At 39.5% G+C, this 21,806-nt stretch overlaps 1 protein-coding gene across 1 annotated transcript in view; it reads left to right on the top strand.

The window, feature by feature from the left end:
* The window catches only part of TANC2 (tetratricopeptide repeat, ankyrin repeat and coiled-coil containing 2), a 508,124-nt gene that overhangs the window by 8,811 nt on the left and 477,507 nt on the right, over positions 1-21,806 (top strand). Inside the window, 1 exon segment of the mRNA XM_065577500.1 lies at positions 2,862-2,925. The gene's annotated coding sequence lies outside the window, so the exon portion shown is untranslated.

The following is a 21,806-nucleotide window of genomic DNA, read 5'->3' as shown; positions in this document are numbered from 1 at the left end:
GCAGATGAAAGAAAGTTCTGGGTTTGATGGGTTGGAACTGGAGTTGGAGAAATCAGGCACAAAGCGATCACTTATAGGATGAAGAACAAATTAGCTTTTAATGATTACAGCTGTCTGGTGCCTCTGAATGAGTTCTGGAACTAGCATCAAAACAAAAGGAAAGGGGCTACTCACTCACAATTACAGCTGTCACCTTACTCCACTAAATGTAATCATCGTCTCCGAGATCTTGTTATCCTGCAGCATTTCCCTCATGGTTATCACCACTAATGGTCATAGCTGCCTTTCCCCCCCCTTCTGGCCCCATAGAGCTAGCAATTCAAAAACCCTTTAATTTGGCCAATCAAGGCCAAGGCCCATGGAGATGGAAACATCTCCGACTCTGACTGTCATTAAGTCTGCCATTCCCTGTATCTGCCGTGGGCCTTTCTACGTACAAGCTAGATGACTTCCTGCAGACTTTGTCTCCTTTCCCCATGGGTCAGGCTTGTTATAGTACAGAGTAAAGAAGTTGTATCCCTGCTTTAAGTCCAAAATTCTTTGATTTCTGATAGGCACTGTGACATCTTGTAGTAGTCATAGTTGCATTAGTTGTGAATGAGATACAGGGAGTCCTTGGACTTATGACACAATCTGTTCCTCAGAATTGCATTGTAAGTAGAAATGTTGTAAGTCGAAACTGCTTTTCCCATAGGAATCAATTATATGAAGGGGGGGATTGGTTCCTGAACCAAGGCTTGATACACTATTTTCACCACAGTAACCCAGATTTTTGTACTAAATTAATTATAGATGACTAATGTTGCAATATCAGTGTATTTACTGTACACTGTATTTTGTAAACAGCATTCAAATGAACACACAAACTCACATATGCTGCTCAGAATGCTGGAAACACAGGCTCAGAAAGCCAAGGAGAATGGCACACATGCTGAGCCTCAGCCAATTGCTGTTCAAGCTTTCGGATTGGCTGGGGCTGGAAGCCAATCAAAAATAAGCAGCAACCCTACCCGGCAAAAAGCTACCCTGCTCCCTCGAAACCAATCAGAAGCGACCCCTTCCAGCTCTATACCAGTATGATGCAACCAGGAAGTGATTTCAGGCGAACTTTATGCAAATCAAGCGTCGTAAGGGCGAAACAAGCGTTGTGGGGCAAAACAGGTAGTCAATTGAAAAGTGTTGTAAGTGGCGTCTGATGAATCCCTGTATATAGTTGAGAGTCACTGGCATATTGTTGGCAGGTGAGCCCATGGTAGTTCTTCGTCTCTTCTAGTGGTCTCAGGTAGATACTGAGGAGAAGAGGGGATAGTATAGAGCACTATGGAATACCACAGGCGAGGGTCTTTATAGAGGAGGAACAGTTACCCCTAAGCACTATGGGCTTTGCTGGAGAGGAATGATAGGAACAACTTCGGTGCTGGGCCATCAGTTTCTGGTCTGTCATGTAGGCAGGTTAGCAGTATCTAGTGGTCTAATGTGTCAAAAGCTGCAGAGAAGTCCAGCAGCATAAAAGTGGAGATCCTGTCATTGGCTAGAAGAACTGGTCATCTTTTAGTGCACCTGTAGCTCTCTGTGTTCTGTGCCCTGGTTTGAACTCTGACTGTAAGGTATCCAGGAAGTTGGCTGATGTCACATGTTGGCGTTTAGCGGTTATGACTTGCTCAGTTATTTTGCTCAGGAATAGGAGGTTGGAGATGGGAAGGTGCTTGGTAACTTCAGAAATGTTAAGGCAGAATAACTTCCCAAATGTATGGAATGTGTGACTGTCAGATGTGCCAAAATGTTGGTGCAAGAGCATCTGAGAAGCCCCTGTTAAGGTTTTGCACTAAAGTGTGAGTTTGATGAAGCTGCAGTATGTATTGCTTCTTGAAATCTGTTGGAGGTGGAAACGAAAGCCTTATGTAGTGTTGGAATGTGTTATTTGTCAGTGTTGAAGGCATTGTGACAGTGGCAAGGAATGCAGGAGACTTGTCTCTTAACTTATTTCCATGCTTTTCAGTTTTTGAGCTGGTGAATGTGTCCTGATACAACCCTAACTGTCAATTAATTTTAGTTTGTTTATACCTCTCTTCTTCCTTTCAACTTTTTTGTTCTAAACAGCAACAGGTATATCAATGAAGCCTTCTGTGATAATGTCCCAGTAGATGCCAACAAGCAGGATTCTGCACACATCACAATACTAATATATGTGATAAAACATCTTTCCATAGACTTTATACTATGTTTCAAAATACAGTACAATATTTGTGACCTTTTCAAAGATACCAGGTGATGTGGACTGATGAACTAATTAAACAGCTACTGTACATACTTGATACAAGAACAAAACTAAATCCTGAAATTTTCGACTCAATTTTAACTCCCCTTCAGTGAGAATTGGCTCGAAGAAGAGCAGAATAAAAACTAAGTAAAGTCTTCAGGAGTTTAGCTCAAAAAGCTTAGTAGTGCGCACAAAAAAAAAATACTTACGGGTAGTTGCAAAAAATGGTATAAAGTGCTTTCTTTTTAAATATTACACTGTAGTGTATATATTGAAAGAAACGACATTATACTTTTTCTCAGTTCTTCACATGAAAATCGTTGAGGGTGAAAAAAAGTGCTCCAGGTGATCAAAATTAATTTTGATCAGTTAAAGATTTACAACTATGGAATTTTAATGGTGAGGAGAACTAAGAGGTGATAGCTGATACATTAATACCCCGTAGAAAGCTGTGAGCTGTTCATGTGATGATATTATTGTGACTTTATGTACCCTTTCTACAGTTGGGTTTAATTTTGAATTCCAAAAATGTGAGATGTAGTTTGCCAGATAGATAAATGGAATGTTCGTACTAAATTTTGTTGTTTTTTGTGTCTTGCAGGATTTTTGGCACATGGAGGAAGGCGATCATCACTTAGAAATTTAACTCAATTTCACATTTCAAGGTAGGAGAGCCCCCGCTTCCCCCATCTTATTTATTAAATCAGTGAGACTGTTCCTTCAAATAAAATGGAAATCCTGTATTTTTTTCATGTTCATGTCTGTGCTATTCTTTTATTAATCGAGAGGTGTAATACAGTCTTCCTTTATCAGAACTATCAGTTTTAGTTCTTCTGACCTGATAGATTTGGAAAAGTGGCATGAAACGATCTTCCTTATTATTGTTTGAGCTTTATTTGTCTTATTTCTTAGAGATAAGTGGCATAAAAATTGAGTTAAATAAAAATATAATCATGCAGAGTTCTAAACTCTTCCTCTGGTTGTAAATAGCAACAAGCTTGTTTTTAGTTACTGATTAATATAACTTAAGATTAATTTTATAATAAAATTTGCACAAAATTAGTATCGTACTTTACTATCTACACTAAAAGCTTCCTCCAGTTTGTGCTGCCTCCATAGCAGCAGGCAGCCCAGCCACATCTCCCTGTTGCAGAGCTTTTCTGAGGAAAATTCCAAACTTGATTACCGAATACTAGACTAACAGCTTGGCTAATCACTTGTCGGTTTAATTCCCAGCCATGTCTCAGGGCTGCATTTGATGTTTTGGAGAGATTATCCTCTCAGTTCTGCTTTCTTTTCTGAGGTGTTTTCAGTGACTGGTCCTCCTGAAGGCTTCAGAGAGACCTAGGATGAGAAAAGCCAGAGGCAAAAGGGAAGATCTGGGTTCAGTGGGGATCTCAGCTGGGTGTGTATGGGGGAAAAGGACTCTTTCACAACCCAATGCGGGTGGGATTATATCAACCCCCCTTCCCAGGGTAGGGAAAAAAAGCCAGTCAGGATTGGAGAGGCCATCTTGACAGTGCAAGAAGCAGCTTTGGCAGTACGTAAGGGGCCTTCAGCTGTAGCTCCTTTCCCCTGTTGCCACCTCTATAAAAGGCCTGCTCACACCCCCCTCTCCCTCGGATACGTACTTGTATCCCAGGCTGAGTCCAAAGTATAGCAGGATCAAAAGGAACCCTGACAAGGTTATTGGTCCATTAGTAGGTGGAAATGGTAGAATTGTCAATAATAATTCAGAAGAGGCAGAAGCGTTCAATAGATATTTGTGTTCAGTATTTGTGACAAAGCCAGATGATGTATTCAAATGATGTGATGATGATGATGAAATACTCCCCACTTTTCAAACAGTGACATATATTAGATAGCAGCTATTAAAGTTAGACATTCTTAAATCAGAACTTCTGGATAATTTGCATGCAAAAGTTTTAAAAGATCTGGTCAAAGAGCTCTCTGGATTGTTAATGTTGATTTTTAATACCTCTGAGTAAGTTCCAGAGTACTGGAAGAAAGCTAATATTGTGCCAGTATTTGAAAAGGGTAAATGGGATGATCCAGGTACTTATAGGTCTATTCAACCTGACATTGATCCTAGGCAAAATAATGGAACAGCTGATACAGGACTCAATTAATAAAGAATTAAAGGAGGGTGATATAATTAATACTAATCAACATGGGTTTTGGAAAATAGGTCTTGTCAAAATAACTTGGTATCATTTGGATGAGACTACGGGTTTGGATGAGAGGGTAAGAGTGTTAGTGTAATATACTTAGGATTCTGGAAGGCAGTTGACTTAGTACCGCAAGACATTTTGATTAAATAACTAGAATGATACAAAATCAACTTGGCACATACACCTCTACCCCGACATAATGCTGTCCTCGGGAGCCAAAAAATCTTACGGCGTCATAGGTGAAACTGCGTTATATCGAACTTGCTTTGATCTACCAGAGTGCTCAGCCCTGCCCCCCTGGAGCGCTGCTTTACCGTGTTGTATCCGAATTCGTGTTATATCGGGTCGCGTTATATCGGGGTAGAGGTGTATTAAGTGGTTTAGAAATGGCTAACTAATCTCAAAATATAATTAATTGGGAATCCTCATTGAGTGGGTGTGTTTCTCAGGGTGTCCCACAAGGATCTGTTCCTTAGGCTATTTAATATTTTTATCCATGACCTGGAAGAAAACATAAAATTATTATTGCTGAAGTTTGCAGGTGGCACAAATATTGGGGGAGTGTTAAATAATGAAGAGTACAGGTAATTGATAGAGTGATCTGGATTGCTTAGTGAACTGGGCAGAGTCCAACAATGTTTCAGTATGGTCAAATGTAAATGTATAAATCTAGGAACAAAGAATATAGGGTATATTTACAGGATGAGAGACTATGCTGGGAAGCAGTGAGTCTGAAAAAGACTTGGACTTTCTGGTGAATAATCTGCTGAACATGAATTCCCAAAGCAATGTTGTAGCTAAATAGGCTAATGCTATCCTCAGATGTTTAAATGGGGGCATATTCAGTAGGAGGAGAGAGGTTGTATTTGGCACTGGTACGACCACTACTGGAATACTGTGTGTCCAGTTCTGGTGTCCCTGCTTCACGGAGGATGTTGATAAATTGGAGAGGTTTCAGAGAAAAGCAACAAGGCTGATTAAAGGTTTGGGAAATGTGCTTTATAGTACTAGACTCAAGGAGCTCAAGCTTTTAAATTTATCAGAGAAGAAGATTAGGAGGTGGGTTGGCCATGGTCTGTAAGTACTATGTGGGGAACAGAAATTACATAATATTATTAATTATTTGAATTATAGTAGCACCTAGGAGCCCTAGTCCTGGACTGGGACCCCATCTACAGTCATAGGCACTGTACAGACATAAAACAAGATGATGGTTCCCTGCCCTAATGAACTTACAGTAACAAGATGGCTGAAAGTTGAAGTTAGACAAATTCAGGCTAGAAGGAAGGCACAGATTTTTAACAGTGAGGGTAATTAATTGTTGGAACAACTTACTAAGAGGTATGGGGGATTCTTCATCATTAGAAAATTTTAAGTCAAGTTTGGATGCTTTCCTAAAAGATGTGCTCTAGTTCAGTCATCGCTATTGGACTTGGAGCAGGAATTAATTCAGAGAAGTCCTATACAGAAGGATAGACTAGATGATCACAATGGTCTCTTCTGTCCTTAAAATGTATAACTCCTGTGCATCTCTGCAGAAAGAGACCTATCTGACCCGTGTGGATACGATGCAATAGAGAAGGTTATAGCTTCTGGGCAGCCTGTTGGGACAGTCTGTGCCCTTGTGTTCACCCCTTTTACAAGATTGATAGATTTTGTACAAAGTATGCATTGTGAGGCATCATTTGAAAACTCATAATTTGCTAAGCATTATTGTCCTGGTAAAATATATGTGGCAACATTGTATGTAAAGTTATAAGATTCTACTGTATGATATTACTAAGACATGTTCCAAATCTGGAGAGCGCTCACAAACTACAAAAGGCTAGCTGACGGGTGAAAAATCTACATCTTGACAAAGAAACAGCTTGGGGTTCCCGTCCACACAGACGTTCTGTCTTCTGATCCTCAGCTGGAGATGATTTTCAAAGAAGGGAAAGAACTATAAGAAGGGAGAGCAGATGCCCCAAATTATCTCTCCCTTTCTCTCTACCCCTGGCATCGATGACACTTCAAGAACAAAGGAAGCAGCATTGGACTGGGGGAGGGCCCCACGGTGTCCTGGGTTTGGTGGGACTGCAGCCGGGGCCATGTGTCCCAGCCCTGCGACGTCCTGGGCTTGGCGGGACTGCAGGCACGTCCGCGCGCCCAAGTTCTGCGGTGTCCTGGGCTTGGTGGGGCCCTTTCATTGGAGGCTGCAGCTGGGGCTGCGTGCCCCCCTTGCGGCTTCCCAGGGCCATGTCCTTCCCCTTCCCAGGGCTGTGCACCCCTGTCTCGCAGCTGGGCCTGCTCTGGAGCCAGGGCTGTGTCCCCCTTGTGGCTGCGACCCCCACTGCAGCCGCTGGAGTTGGGGCTGTCCCCCCCCCCCCCATGTAACAGACAAGTCATGGGCTCCGTGATTTTTTGTTTATTGCCTGTGACCTGTTTGACTTTTACTACAGATAACTGAAAAAATCTTAGCTTTATTCATGTTTACCAATTGCTGGTGCATGAAGTTTTCCCTGTCAATATCTGGAATTAAACATACCCCACAAGTCCATCCCATCCTTCAGTCAGCACCATGCTCCTATTTAAAATAATCTAGCAAATTAATATACAGATTTCGTTGTGAAGCAGAGTCACTACAAACATAACATACTTGTCTTAAACCCAGAAAAGTAAGGGAATTAAATATGCTCTAAGGAGACCAGTCTTCCATCAACCCCTTTACCAAACTTTTCTCAGCACAACATACTATTATACCAAAAGTCCACAAATAATAATGTTAGGAGAAGGTAGTTTGGTAAAGGGCTATGTGGAGAAGAGAAGGTTGCAGGGGTAGATTTAAGGTTGAAGTACATGATCTGTGGTGTATAGTAATTGTGTTAATGGTAAGGTATATGTCTGTGAGTAAGGAGAAAAGGTTGCTTAACTTTTCATTTGCTTCCTCTTGTGAGCTTGGGTCAGGTATGTTACGTTTCTAGCAACCCTAACTGCTTCACAAAGAAGTTTGTGTTTCTGAAGTAGGTTGTGTTAGGGGAGAGTATTTTAATGCAGGCTACATTGATTTTAGTATGAGATTTTTAGAAAAAACATTTAACCATTCTATAGTGTAATGTGTAGTATGTGTCTAAATATAAATGTACAGTTCATTTCTATGGAATAGTTTTGCTTCATATGTAATTGGATAAATTGCAATTTAGTAATTTATCAGTTAGGGAGACTATATCCACGTGGAGGTATCCATGGCTTGGAGTGCTGGCCTCATTCCAGTACCAACGCCTGCTATTTTTCATGCATACGTTGTTGTCAATTGAACACTTTAACAGACCAATTGCTGTCCAAGTTATGATGTCATGCTTTTTTTTTTTACAGAAGGTAAGTGGTGAAAGAAACTGCATACCCTTTGCCCATTCATGCCGTAGGGAGATAGCTAAAATGTGGAATAAATAAGCAGTCAGACAAGCAGGTAGGGTCCAGTGTAGCACCCGGCCAGTGGTTCACCTAGTTGCTCAGACAACTTTGTGTGTTTCATTCTGGTTTAAATAGTGAGTCTGAGCCAGTCAGAGAGGCTGGACTTCTCCTCCAGTGGGGAGCTTCATGAGTGGTGCCTATACTGAGCTAAGTTCCACCAGCCAACACTCCCTCCAGGTACCAATGAGTTGCTGAGTAGTGGTTGCTTAGGGTCCTGAAGTCCTGTGTTTGAGACCCATGATCCGTCACAGCAACTTGGATGACAAATTGAATTAATTTTAAAGAAACTTTAGAAGAACACTTAGAAGCTCCATGTAGAGCACAGTATAATAATCCAATCTTGAGTTGATGAAGGCATAACTCACGGTAGCAAGGCCCACATCTGGAAAAAAAAAAAAAAAAAAAAAAAACTGGAGCAGTTTCCTAGCCAGAGACAAAAAAGTATTCCAGTGAATGGCTGCTGTTTGATCATATAATAATAGCTTGGGGATCCAACAGAATCCACAGATTATGAATATGAACACAATGGAGGATATACACCTGCAATTAAATTATTCTCACCATATCGTTTAGATGCAATTCCCCAATCTACCAGCATCACTTTAGTTTTAACTGGATTGAGCTTCAGCTATCCAACTCTCATCTGTGCCCTGATCTCTCCCCAAAACAGGTTCCAAGTATTCAGCAGCATTCACTGCATCAGGCAAAATAGAGGGCTTACATCATATTGAAATAGCTGCAGCACACACCTCCTTACTAAACATCTTAAAGGCACTGTATCTATTTTGAACATTAGGAGAGACAAGGTGTGAACTCTGTGGAATTCCACAACAGTGCCCTGAGCGAAGAGAGCAACTGCTCCACACCACCCTCTAGGAGCACTCTGCAAGGAGAGAACAGAGCTACCCCTGAGAACTACCATCTACTCTTGCTGTAGTCTGCACGTTAGTCAACACCTCATGATCAGTGGGATTGAAGGAAGCTCTTAGATCTAAAATTATAAGCATAAGATGAGATTCCCTGCCAAAGCTACTAGTGCATTGTGTCCCATATCCAATTCTGTACCAGATTGACAAGGGTCATGGAGGTAAAAGGCATCTAGGTGCTTAATGAGGTTCAGACTTAATACCAAGGGTGCATACTTATCCTAAGCTGTGAATCTAAATGGCCAATAGTCATGAAAAACTATAGGTATCAGTGAGTAATGATAAGATCCAGGAAATCCTTAGGTTAGTATAGAGAAATGAAGGAAGTGTCTCAAGAAATGTTTTGATGGCCTTAGAGTGCGGCCACCAACTCCTGCTAGTGGCTGCTCTGACAATTTTTCCTAAAACACTCAATTAACTTTAGGCAAAACAAATACATATATACATATCCAAATCAATGTAATTTATTTATGTAGGTTTTTGTTGCAGACTCAAAAATAAAAATAATGTGCAGATGTCTCTATTCTTTACTGGAGCTAAACAGAATAGAAACAAATAATGTGCTTTCCATGTTCTTGCCTTTTTTGTTCTTGTTTCTTTTGTGGGTTTTTTTTTTGGTTGCTTTTTTTTTAAACACTTGCTAGCTAGTAAGTCTGTTTCTGTGAAAAGTGATATTTGTATATTTGTTAACACTGCTTTGCGCCCCCCAATCACCACCAAGGAGGCTGTGGCTGCACAAAAAGCCCCTGGTGGCCACATCTGGCTATGGTGGCTGCATTTGAGAAACTCTTGTTAAAGCATAGACCATTCTTGTTACCCCAGAGCCCAACCAACCTGTAGTGAACCCTGTTGTTCTGGCTCTGTGTCCCTCTCAGTCTGTCCTCCTTGATCACTTGCCAGGTGAGAGCACCAGACTCCTTCCAGCAGCCAACTCTGATCCCCCCCCCCATCTTACAGCTTCCCAGTCCTTTGTTCTCGAGATGGGGGTCTTTGCTCAACTTCCCTGCTGATAGGTGGGGAAATCCATCTCCCTCTGAGTTGTTGGTGATTGTGTTTTCCATTGTCTTCTCAGATTTTCTATTGATATGGGGTCTGCCTTGATCATTCCTTTTTAATGACTCATTCAGGCTCAGACAGCTAGACATCATTCATACCTGGGTCTCTTAGCCTGTCCTGAGAGCAAACAAGTCTCTCTCCCCTTCCTCCCCCACCCAGTAACAATGCAACACAGAGGGGAAACTGAGACCCATGTTAAGGGGTCACAAAAATGTTAAAGAAAATTACCACTTTGTTGCAGTGTTGAAGAAGCCCACGACTTGTACAGTACTCAAGAGGAAGCAGCTATAAGGATGCTTCTGCATCCTGTATGTGCCAGTATGGTTTGATGTCAAAGGAACCATAGTAATTAGGTCACCTGGTACAGATGATATTGTCCTTGCTATTCACTCCTGGCCAAAAATGGAGCACATAACGTGGATTGAAACAGGAAGCATTACCAGCTCAACTGACAAACATCGCTTCATACATGGGAGTGCGATTTGTGCCACATTCACTCCTGACTTCTGCAACATGCTTTCTGCTCTATGTGCATTAACAGGATGTGACTCTGTCATCCCTAACTGGTATGGGGGAGGGGGGACGGGGGAATCTCTGTTTAATGCTGCAAAACAAAGGGAGTTTACTACTTAAGTGATAATGACAAACTGGGAGAGCGTGATGGAAAAGCTGCAATTTCTGTAGCAAGAAAGTTGGTAGCAGTGCTGTATAATCAGAATGAGAAAGAAAAGGAGACCCACAGAGATCTGAACTGCTTGCACCACAATCTAACCATCCAAAAGGACAAGTCACTGCCCAAACTGCAACCTTGTGAGGACAGTTTTGAAAAACATATCAAAAGAGCATCTTGGCAAGCAAAGATTTGGATGTCTTCACGCATACCTGTTGGATCACTATAGCAGCATGAATGGAAAAATGTGGATGAACTACTTCCTGTATTCTTCAAGGGCCCAATGGCATCGGAGCCTCTAAAAGATCTTGTGCTTGTACCAGTAGAGGTCACTGCACGATCAACTATTATATGGTCAAAACCATCTCTCTTGCACAAAGTGTGTACATGCCAAGACAGTGAAGACTGTGATAACCCACACACTCTGGACAGAGATCATAATGATTAACCAGATGATAGTGACGTTGATTAGAAAGATCACCATTTATTTCAGAGTAACAGCCGTGTTAGTCTGTATCCGCAAAAAGAAGAACAGGAGTACTTGTGGCACCTTAGAGACTAACAAATTTATTAGAGCATAAGCTTTTGTGGACTACAGCCCACTTCTTCGGATGCATCCGAAGAAGTGGGCTGTAGTCCACGAAAGCTTATGCTCTAATAAATTTGTTAGTCTCTAAGGTGCCACAAGTACTCCTGTTCTTCTTTTCACCATTTATTGTTACATTTCAGTGGTACCTGTATAAAGGTATTATTAGATTTTTGTTTTACCCTTTAGATTGTTGATGTGATGCTTTTGAGGTCACAAAGAAATCCAATATTAAGCCTTGAAATAATACAGGGAGTCATTAGACTATATGAATGCAGCTATTTCAAGGTGGTCATTGTAATGTGTTGATGGTGTCATTGTTTCTCCCCATTTCTAATGGCACCACTTGACAGCTCCATATCACACCTAATTTTAAAATAGACATAATAAGCTTTCAAATGGTGTGTGTGTGTGTGAGAGAGAGAGAGAGGGGTGTGTCGGCCACTCGGCTATAAGGCTTGGGGAGTTTCTGTGGAAGGGCAGCCATGGAGGTAACTGGGCTATACTGAACTTTAAAAGTAAGTATTTGGGAGAGTGGTCTTTTAAAAAGTAAACAGGAATGTCAGGAAATCTGTATTGCAGAGTAGTGAACATCTGGAAGAAAGCCACTGACACTAAATATAAAAGATTTCAAGAGACAACTTCTCTTCCCCCCCCCCCCCCCCCAAAAATGGAGTTTTAAGGCTGCAGAGTTAAAGCAAAGAGAGACACTGAAAAAAATTAAAAGTGATAAGCTTTGGTGGACCATTTGGCCTTTTGTTGTGATCAAGCTGTGTGTCATGTTTTAAAAAATATGTATATGGTGGCATTGGGTAGGGTACTTATCACAGGATATCTCATGAACATTTCAGTTTAGGATGTAGTACTCCAAAATAAGATGAGGCCGTACACACTGAATGAGATTGCTGATAATAAGAGGTATCTTGAAGGGAACATAAATTGTTTGTTCAAATACTGAAATGTGTCACACTACATATTTAGAGTTGGATCTGTAGGTTGAAGAGATGGTTGGAGGGGAGGGAAAGGGAAGGAAGGACTAAGACCAGTCGGCTATCCTTCAGTTTCAGAAAGTCAGCATTTTCCATCTTCTCCTTCTGTTGCTCACCCAAAGAGCTATCTTTTATTCTCAGAGGAGGATTATTTTTGTCACTTCATTTTGTTAAAGCTAAAAATATTTTCTTAACACTCATGTGCCTAGAATGGATCATTCTAAGAGCAGTTAACAGCAGTTACGCAGCATTACGCAAAATGTATTGCAACTTTTTTGCTGTCTTTTACCTGATAGATTTTATTTCTCCAGAAATTAGATTTAAAATAAGTGTTTTAAATACAGAAAGCTACATTGGTTTAAAGATATGGGCCAAATCCCCAGCTGGTGTAAATCAGTGTCTCTCCATTGAAGACAGTGTAGTTATACCAATTTACACCAGCTGAGGATCTGACCCATTGTTTCATTATGAGTTGGATTACAGTATGTACTCATGATCTCGCTACCTTCTTTTTCTTGAGTGTTTTAAAAATGAGTGAATGATTGATTTTTAACTAGTTCAGTTGGCATAGGATGTATTGTAATGACTTAAAGTGAGAAAGTAAACATACAATGGTCTGTAGATCCCAAAACATGGAACTTGATTTCAATCTCAGTTAATGTGCACTGTTCTAAATTAGGAGTAACTCCACTGGATTTACACCAGTGAATAGTAACTGAAATAAGAATCTGGTTTAGGCCTCCTACAGCAATTATAATCAGCCCTTTTGTACATCTGTAGTAGTTTATTTTACTGTCCTGTTCAATGTATGGTTGTGTATATATGTTTGAGATAGTAAGACTGTTGTGAGAATCATAACTAAATTTCCTGTTGACATATTTAAAATGTCAATGCTAACATTGAATTTATGTAAAGTTTTGCATGGAATTTCACTTCATTTTTATTAAGTTCATCCAAAGAACATTCAAATTTTGCAACTCATAGGACCCAGCAGAGAGGTTGCCAGCGTACTCCAGTGAAACAGCTTCATACTTTGCAAATCCAGCTTAGGTGCTTGGCAACTTGAATTGCTCTGAAGGCAATGGAAATAGTTTCTGTGTCACACTGGTTAGCCTATTCATTAAGATTGTACATACTTGTTACACCTCTCATCAAAGAATCTGGAAGCCTCAAGTAGAAGAATGATCTTGTGGTTAAGACACTAGATTGGGATTCAGAAAACCTGAGTTAAATTCCTGCTTCTTCCACAGATTTTCTTTCTGACCTTGCGCAAATCATCTAAACTTTCTGCCTCAGCTCACATATGTAAAATTGGGTTAATGCTCCCTTTCCTCCCACCTTGTATCTGTTGTTATATACATTAAGGTCTCAATCTTGCAATGCGTTGTACATGGGCGGATCTCTGTACCTGTTATTTCAGTGGATCTCTGGCTGCACATAAGAGATTGCAGGATCAGGGTCTCGGATTGTCAGGTCTTACTATATGTTTGTACATTTCCTAAAACAATGGATCCATGATTTCATTTGGAGACTATAGGTGCTACTGCAATGTAAGTAATTATTAAAATTTAAAAAAGTACTTACAAACATTAATGAATTAAGCCTCACGATTCCTTTCAAGCAGGTAAGTACTCTTAAGATACCATAATTCCCTTTTTGTTTTGAGCTTCTGGTGTGTTTCATATTAACACCTAGCAGTACCATAGTCCAGGTAATTTTGTCTTTGACCACAGAGAGGAGCACACCTCTTTGTAGGAGAGTGTGCATTTTTGCTCAGGTCCAGCTCTTGGCTTGTTCTTTTGATGTTTAAGTGTCCAAAGCCATATTCTAATGCATTTTAGGGAGTTTCTAGATTATACCAGGGCTACAAGATATGACTTCTTAGACATTAAGCTTCTTAAAAAATTATGTACTTTGTGATTCCTACTTTTAGATCTTTAATCCTTCTGGGTTTTTTTTTTTTTCTTTTTTTTCAAGCTATAATAAAAAGTTCTTGGCTCCCCCCATGTCCTGCATTGCACACAATCAACACAACTTGCTTTTTCCATTCTCAGAGTTCCTGAATATTTCCTCTCTAAATTCTATTTTATTTTGTTGCACTGCATGGACTAGTGAGAATTTCGAATATATCCTTTAGACTTTCAAGTTGTTCCAATCTCATGCTGTAGGCAAAAGGGGTTGCAGTATGCAGGACAAAACATTTAATTCCAAGAGGCTGCTGTTACCATAAAGTTTATGAAGCTTCAGAGATGTGCATTCTAACTTAATACTGCCAGTATGGTAAACCAACCTCATCGTGGTTACTCTGCTATTGTTTAAATTTGTTACGTTGATCAAAGTATCAAGTGTAGGAAGAGTGCTCAAAAATGGTGATAGTGAACATATTTTGTAGAGATGAGCTACTAGGCCTCATGTAATTAGGTAGTCTCCCTTAACATTTGCTCGGTTTTTGGACACCGTTTTAAAAATAAAAGAGTGTAGGCTAAAATTTTGAATAATTTATATGAGCATGGAAAGTTTCAATCTGGCAGCTGTTGAAAGCAAGTTCTATATACTTGTATACATTATAGATGGTATTCATAAATGCTTGAATACACTTGGTTTAAACTATTCATGGGCTGTATTTTTCCTTTTCTTTCACTGTTCAGTTTGTATGTTATATTTTGGGGTAATGAGAATTATAAATCCATAATTTATTTAAAAAGGTTTTGTTGCTTGTTTATCATTGCCATTGCTGTGTTTTAAAAGAGCAATCTGCTAATTGTGTTTGGCTAGATTGCCTGTTAATTACAAAATTTAGTTAAATATTTATATTTGAATACTACCTCAAAACTAGCAGACAAATACATGCCGTACTAGAATACATGTTAAAATTTCTGATGATTGTGGCTGAGGTGGAAAATGTTGTTTCCTCCACAATAAGCTAGCATCTGGTCTAGTAATTTATTTTTTTTAACTTTCAGGCTGACTTGTTTTGAAATTCAAATGTCTGCTATATTTCCTTTCCCCTCCTGGAAATGTTATGTCTACTGTTTACTTATAAGTAGTCTCTCTTTTACAAAATGAGAACATGTGCACTCAGACAGTGTCACCATGAGTTATTTAGAATAAATATAATAAAGGGGGAAGTTTGATTAAAAATCCAAACTAAAGGTGGCTTTTAAGGGTTATGTATGGTGGAAAAAAAAATCATGCTAAATCATGTTAAACTAGTAGCCTTCCAAAACTCTACTTTTGGTTGTCTATTAACAGCTTGTGGTAGCTAGCCTACTTACCTAATGAAGCAAGTAATAATTTGACTGTCTTCTTACAGCATTCAGTTCCGTGAGTTGTCCTGTGGTTTCACTTGTGTAAACTGTATAACTGAGCCATCTGTAACCTTATCTAAGTACATTCTAGACTTACAATAAGTCATATGTCATCATAGGTTTAATAGAAAATGTTACTGTTTTACTATTTAAAAAATACTGATTATTGTTGTTGGGAGAGACAAAATGGACATTTGTAAGCAGTTTTATTGCTGAGTATAACCAACAAGCTGCTAGTGATTGTAAGGCTGGGAGGTCTAAAATAAGTGAGTCCTTTTTGTTTTGAGAACATAATTCACAACTGCTAACTGATGGTGTCTGAGTTAGGCCTGGAACAAAATTAGAATTCTGCACGAATTTGTGGGAGAACCAAGTTTAATTCAGGCACGGTTATTTTGTGAGAGCAATTTACTTTGCATATTGCTGAGTCACTCCAGGGCAGGTCTCAGTGATCAAAATATTCAATTAAAAATTTAAACTTTTTTCAATGTAAAGGATCAATAACTTTTCTACCAGCTCTTTAAAGAACAAAACAAAAAAATCTATTAATTGTTTTTAATTAAATGTATAGGCCCAGTAAAAAGCTTGAGCAAACAAATAGGTCTGTCTTATGCTGTCTGATAGATAAAGCATACCAAATTCAGGTGATTCACAAGAGGTAGCAGTCTCCAAAGGTTTGGATTTTTTGGAGATATATAACACGCTGCCACAACCTGGGGAGTATAACCCCAGGAACAAACAGCAAGAATTAGAAAAAGGAAATATAATTTATGGTGAGAGTGAGCACAAACTAGATCACAAAATTGATAAGCAAATAGCTTGCGCTATATTTTCAGCTAACACAACCTTCTTATATATTGAACTTCCACAAGTCAAGAAAGGTGAAATGCTTCCATCAGACTGTACTGTTCTATCAAGGATCCCAGTTTGAAATCAGTGACATTAGACATAGATCTCATATAGAAGATGCTTTTTCAAATATCTATCCATACCTCTAGATGCTTCCTTCAATCTGCCATCTTGCTTCGCATCTTATCAGGATTGAGCCTAAGCAACTTTTTACACATTTGCTTCTCTATGTCTCTCAGGTATTGAAGAGCATGGAGAACACAAAACCTGGGTTAGAGTAAACAGATGTAGACCTGAATGCTATCTCTCCATGTACGAGTGATGCTGCAGGCCAAAATATTACCCCGTACCTCATATTGTTGTCCCAGTTACGGGGAAAGCTGCATCTCTGAACTCTTTCTGGTTTCTGAGAGTATAATCCCTTAAGTCTCAGGCCTCATGCCTCTACCTTTGCTGGGCTGACATTACATTATACTCTCACTATTAGACTGGGTTCTTTGTATCAACCGTACCCAGTGGTGAATACAGTAACCAGACAGCCTTCTTAAACCAAAGTATTGTTTAATGTTAATAGCAGGAATAAAGCATAACATAAGAGAAAATATTTTCAAACAACAAAAGCTCTACACAGATGTCTGTCTTATACAGAAGTTTATCATCCCTAGGCAAGCCTCCCTTATTTAGTCACCCAAAGTAGTTACATTGTCTCTCTCAACTGTGTCTTTTCCCTGCTTGACAGAGTGCCCTTTTAAATCAGTTGGGTGTTTGTTCCCTGTATTCATAAACTTGGACCCTGCTGTGCAAAACCAGTTGGGTGAGCTCCACATGGGGTCAGAGGTAGAACATCAAAGTGAATGGCTTTTGCACTGTCTCTTAAGTGTTGGCAGATGGGTGGGAATCTCGAGCCATTGGCCTGTTTCCTGCTCTTTTTTCCATGGCTAGCTATTAAGTTAAACCAACGTATTTATATTATCTTCAAAGTCTACAGAAAATTCTTTACTGTGAGAGAAATGTTACTCTTATTAATAATAAATGTTACTCTTATGCTCTAATAAATTTGTTAGTCTCTAAGGTGCCACAAGTACTCCTGTTCTTCTTTTTGCGGATACAGACTAACACGGCTGTTACTCTGAAACTCTTATTAATGTTACTCATCCCATCCCCCATGGATGTCATCTCCCTACACATCAACATTCCTCACAGTGGCGGCATCTCTGCCTGCCTCAAATATCTGAGACAATGGACAACATTCAGATATCCAGCCCAAATACATTTGCCAAACTCATCCATTTCATCCTCCCCCATAACAATTATACATTAAACAATAAACACTTTGCCCAAAGCATGGGAACAGCCCTGGGTTCTAGGAGGGTTCCCCAATATACCAGCCTCTTCCTGGGCCACCTTGAGGAAGTACTTTGGGACAAATGCACCACAAAACCAATGATATAAATGAGATACATCAATGATATTTTCATCCTCTGGACAGACAATCATAGGTTTCCACCACAACTTCAATATCCACCATCCACTCATTAAACCTTTTCTAGAACACTCCCACACCAGCATTAACTTCCTGGACACCACAATCCACTTCAGCAACAGAGCCCTACAGGCAGAACTATATACAAGAAACCCACTGAACATCACACTTACCTTCACAGCTCCAGTGACCAACCCAAATATGCCAAGAAATCTGTTACCTACAATCAGGCATTCACATACCACATAATATGCTCTGAGGAGAATTAAATCTGCCTGCACCAAACAAGGACACTCCACCTTTGCATCATGGAATGGGCTTCCCAAATACCCCCAGGAGAACCTGCTTCAATGTTGGGGAAAAATCCTCCAACTTTCCCCCCCTACTACTCCACACTGGAACCCATATGGGATATCATCAAACAATTCCATCTGATACTCAATGGGGACCACATTCTGAAATAAATCTTTCCCAAATACCCTCTCTTGGCCTTCAAACAACCCCTCAACTTCACTAAGCTCATCATCAGAAGCAATATCCCCACAGACCAGGACATACCAACTCAAAGCAGCACCAGATTCTGCCATAACAGATGCAAAACCTGCAGAAATATCTCCATTGCTACCAGGGGTCAGCACCACCATGTTGTGTGACAGACACTTGACAAAATTACCATACTTAGTGACGGACATGGGGGGAGGGGGGACAGGGCTTATGTCATTCAATTTTTTGAAAAATTACCATGGACCTCAAAATTTTTACCAAATATTTTACCACGGACACGTTTCTGACCCCTGATTGCTACAATGATCAATACCTCCCAAAACATACCTTTTAAGATCCATGGGTCCTACGTTCCATGGGCCCATTCCAAGATACCTGTCACAACATGTGGTGTACCTCATCCGATACACTAAATGCCCCAATAACAACTATGTGGGTGAAACCAGACAGTCCCTATGCTCTGAAATGCACTCTCACAGAAAAATGATAAAAGACAAAACCCTATATCACCTGTGGGCGAACACTTTATTCACAAAACAGTCACTCCATATCTGACCTCTCAATCCTAGTCATCAAAGGAAGCCCGCACAACACTTTCAAAAGACGAGCCTGGGAGCTCTGGATTTCTGGCTTATTACAACAATATGTATCCCACTAACTTCCCTTTGTGTTCTCTGACTACAGAGGTGTTAACAGGCCACTTCACCTTGAATGTGTTAACTACTTATGCAAAACAATATGTAACTTGTATTTAGCTGGTTTCAGAGTAGCAGCCGGGTTAGTCTGTATCCGCAAAAAGAACAGAAGTACTTGTGGCACCTTAGAGACTAACAAATTTGGTCTCAAATCTTATGCTCAAATAAATTTTAGTCTCTAAGGTGCCACAAATACTCCTGTTCTTTTTGTATTTAGCTGTGACACTCTTGAATACCTTTCTCAGATCTCAGAGTAGCAGCCGTGTTAGTCTGTATCTTTTTTCCCAGATCTGAAGAAGAGCTCTATTTAACTTAAAAACATGTTTCTTTCCCGACCCGAAATTGGTCCAATAAGAGACATTACTTTCACTCTCCTTGTCACTCTTATTAAGATATGTCAAGTCAATGAATTCCCCGCCACTGTAAGAAGTTCTGCTGGACAACACTTTTCTGATTCTACTAAACAGGAAAAGGATATGTTCTCTGCCACAGTACAAGAACATAAACATTCTCAATAGTATAATTGATATGACTTAGCGTGAGCTTTCTGCCATCAGTATTCTAGTAGCCTTCTTTGTCATTTCATCAGTCACTACCCCTTTGTAAGGCATAGTAATATATCATGCTGCTGCTATTAGGTTCATGCCAGTCTCAATGTTTTTGCATTATAAATTGTCATAATATTCCTCTAAGTCGTTGGCTGAATGGTTCAGTAGCAAAAGCAGCATAATCCTTAAGCCATCTTGAATCAAGTCAGGTTAATAAATTTCCAACACTGTGGACAGGTCTTTCACCTGAACTGGAATGAGGACTGGCCCTGAACTTAATCTAGAGAAAATGATTATATAATTATAATTAGGGTGTTACTTCACATGTCCAGATTCCATTCTCTTGCCAAAGATAAACTCTAAATGTTATGACTGTTACAAAGAATGCCTGTCTTTGCTCAGTGGTGGCCTGAGCTGAATAGTTCTGAAGAAAACTTCTCTTTTGCCTGGAAGAACAATAGCTGTGACATGGGGTCACAATCATTGAAGGTAGTAAAACAAAGAAAATGACAGTGAACTTCTGACAGCTTTAAGGATATGAAGGACACTGGGGGATAAAGGAATGGGCTAAGAGTAAAATGACAGCTTTTACTGTTTTATACCATGAAAAATGCCGAGTCAAGCAATAGTGTAGGTTAGAAGCAAGATACGTACATAGGAACAAAAATGGAACAGGTTAGCCACAGTTTTATGTGGTCTTACATAAGGGTTTTATAATGTACATTTTTAATGTTTTGGTAGCCTTCTAACTTTAAATCTTTGTTTGGAAGGGTGAGAAGTGAGTAGAAAGAAAACTGAAATAGAACTTGAATAATATATGAAGATCTACCTATCTTGTAGAACTGGAAGGACCAAGTACTGATTTTGCCCCAGATCCCTAAGTGGCCCCCTCAAGGATTGAACTCACAACCCTGGGTTTAGCAGGCCAATGCTCAAACCACTGAGCTATCCGTCCCCCTTGTATTTGAATAAAGTGGAACCAGTCACTTCCTGCATCATAGTTCATATGGGAATTTTGAACATGCCCAATGAAATGAATAATTTTCTTTTCAGAAACTTCCTGTGGCACAGACATAGGGTTAAAACTGCTTCATAGAAAAATGCTTCTACTTCAGTATAAATTATCATTTAAATGAGCGACAAAGACACTTTATAGACTAACAGAAGTATTGGAGCATAAGCTTTCGTGGGTGAATACCCACTTCGTCAGAAGCTCTTTGTCTCTTTTTACGGATCCAGACTAACACGGCTACCCCTCCTGTTACATTTAAATGAGCAATTTCTGAGAATTCAAAGTATCTATTAGGTTCTTTAAAATAAAAATGAAATGTTTGAGCCAATTAAAATAATACAAAACAAAAACTGTAATCCTGACTACAGAATTACTCTCTCTGAAAAGTGAGATTAATTGGCAAATGACTATTGTAGCTGAACTGATTGGTACAATTAGTTGATTAATTAGTATAACACAGATTTTAGTGGACGCATACAAAAATAATGTAAAGCACTAACTAGCTACCTTGAAGGTTTCAGAAATGATAATTACTCCTTATTTAAGGGGAGGAGAGGACATAACAATCGTTGAACAAAGCTCTGTCGCCAGGCTAATTTAGCTTTCCAATGACTTAATTGCAGAAGGAGTTTAATTTATATATTATGAAACTTTAAGAAAGCTTTCATTTCAGATACATGTAAAAATGTAATTGTTGGAGCAGTGGTCTTTAATCTTTGCAGGCTATAAGCCACACTTTTTATTTTCTGTCAATGTCTGTCAGAAAGATGCATAATTTAAGCAGTATTGCTATAACATGTGTAATACATTCTGACGATTCATTAACTTAATATTTGTTTTTAAGTTATAGGAAAGAATAAGCAAAGCACCAAATGTATTTTTTATGTAATAAGGTATTTTTCATTTATGTAAATGTCTCCTCGCTCTCCCCACTCCACTTCAGCATCAGATACAACATAGGCACAGCAGAAGTTATTCTAGTGTTGCTATTTGATGGTGGGTTTTGAGCTACAGGAATTTGTTCGAGAGAACCACAAGTTGTAGCTTTCTAAATTGGTATTTAATGATGGAATTACCCTTGACCCATACTCTGTTGTTTTTCTGAAGATCTAAAATTTAAACAAACAGTGGGGGGAAATGACTTTAGCATGAACAGCAAAAGGAAAAAAACATTTAAAAAGGTATCTGCACAGCTGTGATTGGGCTAATATTGGTAACAATTTTAGTTGTATTAGGTGCGGTAACTTAGCTGTCAAGTTAAGTCTGATTTTTCTAACTACAGTCTTTGGTAACCTA

The sequence above is a fragment of the Chrysemys picta genome, chromosome 24 (assembly GCF_011386835.1).
Source record: "Chrysemys picta bellii isolate R12L10 chromosome 24, ASM1138683v2, whole genome shotgun sequence".
NCBI lineage: Eukaryota > Metazoa > Chordata > Testudines > Emydidae > Chrysemys > Chrysemys picta.
Note: the sequence above shows the minus strand (reverse complement) of the source record. Positions and strands in the feature narration are given on the sequence as shown.